Raw genomic sequence first — 3,010 nt, forward strand, 5'->3', positions numbered from 1 at the left:
CCACCCGGAACGGCCCGCATGCCGGGTACAACACCCGGGGATGAAGGGACGAGCAGAGTAATCCCGCAGAACAAGGCAAGTTATGTTTTCTGCGCCTTTGGTGCTCAAGGAGACACGACCATTGGCTCGCGCGCAAGATAGACTTCTTGGTCCGTGTTTCAAGACGGGTCCCGGAGTACCTCGATTCTTTCACTGCCGATCGACGGTCCGCGGTGCCGGTGTAAAGGCACCGCGTCACTCGTGGGAATCCATCACGCGCCCGACTGCACACCACGTGCAGTAAGCCCCACCTCGGCACAGGCCTTCAACAGGCGTCGCTACTGTGGGGCAAGCAACCGGAAGCACCAGGGGCAACTGTCGGGCGACCTGCGCAGTGGAACGCGAAAGCTGTTTCGTAATGGATCGCAGTGTCCTCGTGCGCGGGAGAGACAAGTGCCTGCGGCGCCCCCTCGCTTTTTGGATGGGAAGGCCAGCCCGCAGGTAGATTCTCCGCTCGGATAATCGAGTTCAACGGGCAGCCTAGGCAGTTTCACGTACTTTTGACTCTCTATTCAGAGTGCTTTTCAACTTTCCCTCACGGTACTTGTTCGCTATCGGTCTCGTGGTGATATTTAGCTTTAGAAGGATTTACCTCCCCTTTGTGCTGCACTATCAAGCAACAGACTCCATGGAGCGTCCTTCTACCGTCGGTGCGCCGCTCTACGGCCTATCACCCTCTGGGAGTAAAGCCACATTCTAGTTGAACTTGAACGCGACCGGTTACGGCAGATAACGAACGCTCCAGTACACGGAACCGGGTGGACGCGCAACAGTGCGTCACCCCTGCGTGCTGAGCTCTTCCCGTTTCTCGCAGCTACTCAGGGAATCCTGGTTGTTTCTTTCCTCCCTTAATATGCTTAAATTTAGGGGTAGTCACACATTATTTGAGGCCTACATAGGAGGATCCTACATCTGGGATGATGGAATACAACAACAACGACACACACACACACACAGGGCCATGATGAGGTGGTGATGTGGTCGTATGATATGGGATGTATTCATCAACCGCGCGGCCGCGAACACTGGGCGCCGCGTCTGACTATCTTGAACGTTTTACTGTTTTACTCAAACCGGGGTGGTGGTGGCGGTTAGGAAAACGTCACTACGCGTACACGCGGGCGTGCACATTGAATGGATAAATATAGGCACTCAAAATGTGTACATCGTACTGTAGTACGGTGTGCAATATGCGTTCAACGTGTCTGTTCATGTGTCCGTTGTCACATTCTGACGCGCATTTAGCTGCGGTCTTCATCGATCCACGAGCCGAGTGATCCCCTGCCTAGTTTGTTTGTTCTCTTGTTTCTTTTGCAATAGTAGTAAGTACACACATACACACACACACACGGACGGACGGTGTGTGGAGGGGCCGCTGCCGTTGCCGTTGACGATCCGGTTCCGTATGTCGCATGGACCACATGGACGAGAGGACGCAGCGGCAGCAGCAGCACAGCAGCAGCAGCAGCAGCAGCAACGGAAGGCTAGTACACACAGCACAGAACAGGGTAACGCACCAGGTTTTTGGTTGTTGTGTTTGTTGTTCCTCTGCGGTGGGCGGACGAGCCCACTGGTGGTGGGGCTCGCCGTGTACTCGCCACAGACAACAACACTACACTCGCTCGCTCCTCCAACTCTCGTCATCATTGTTTGGCGGTGGGGGTACCAGTAATGATCCTTCCCAGGTTCACCTACGACTTGTTACGACTTTTACTTCCTCTAAATCATCAAGTTCGTCAACTTCAGCGATTCAAAAATCCCGAGGGACTAGCAAATTTCACCTTCAAAGACCTCACTAAATAATCCATCGGTAGTAGCGACGGCGGTGTGTACAAGGGCAGGACAATCAACTGCTAATGACCAGCCTTACTGGAATTCCAGGTTCATATGGACCATTTCAATCCATAATCCCGACTAAATGAGCATTTGGGCGATTTCCGCCCTTTCGGCAAGGGTACGCGTTGCTGCTCACATTGTAGCGCGCGTACCCAGAACATCTAAGGGCATCACGGACCTGTTATCGCTCAATCTCATTTTGCTGAACACAAATTGTCCTTTAAGCAGAAGTCAACCCGATGGGTTGACGTATTATCAGGTCACTACACCGCCCCCAGCGCGAACGGCCCGGAGGCGGTATCAACATCTGACTGCTGATAGCGTTCTATTTAATTTGATTGAGTCACGTTCGTTATCGGAATTAACCAGACAAATCATTCCACGAACTAAGAACGGCCATGCACCACTACCCTTAATTTTGAGAAAAGCTATTAATCTCTTACCTCAATAAGTTCGGACCTGGTAAGTTTTCCCGTGTTGAGTCAAATTAAGCCGCAGGCTCCACTCCTGTGGTGCCCTTCCGTCAATTCCTTTAAGTTTCAACTTTGCAACCACTTCCCCGGCTAATTTTGGTTTCCAGAGCTACTGAGAGCACCATAATGTAGCGTCTCCCAATTGCTAATTGGCATAGTTTACGGTTAGAACTAGGGCGTATCTAATCGCCTTCGATCCTCTAACTTTCTTCTTGATTAATGAAAGCATCCATGGCAAATGCTTTCGCTTTAGTTGATCTTACGACGGTCTACGAATTTACCTCGCGCCGTAATACTAATGCCAACTACTTCTTTAATCATTACCTCTTGATCTGGATTACAAACCAATGAATATTAAGACCGAGGTCATTCCATTATTCCATGCAAGTTATTCTCGCCGTAGGATAGCCTGCTTAGAGCACTCTAATTTGTTCAGGTAATAGCAGCTGGGCTTGCGGAAAACACTGCACCCGATGAAAGGCATCAGCGCCCTACGCCGCACGGCCGCCGCGAGGCAAAAGACGACCAGTCTTATAGTCCAACAATCCAGTGACCTACTGCCATCATTAGGAGTAGCACCCGTGTTGGACAAGAATAAACTTCGAACGTTTTAACCGCAACAATTTTAATATGCCAGCTAGCTGATACCAATACGTAACTAC

At 50.8% G+C, this 3,010-nt stretch overlaps 1 pseudogene; it reads right to left on the minus strand.

The window, feature by feature from the left end:
• The window catches only part of LOC134228305 (large subunit ribosomal RNA), a 4,170-nt pseudogene extending 3,238 nt beyond the window's left edge, over nucleotides 1–932 (minus strand).
• Between the last annotated feature and the right edge of the window lie 2,078 nt (nucleotides 933–3,010).

The sequence above is a fragment of the Armigeres subalbatus genome, chromosome 3 (assembly GCF_024139115.2).
Source record: "Armigeres subalbatus isolate Guangzhou_Male chromosome 3, GZ_Asu_2, whole genome shotgun sequence".
Taxonomy (NCBI): Eukaryota; Metazoa; Arthropoda; class Insecta; order Diptera; family Culicidae; genus Armigeres; species Armigeres subalbatus.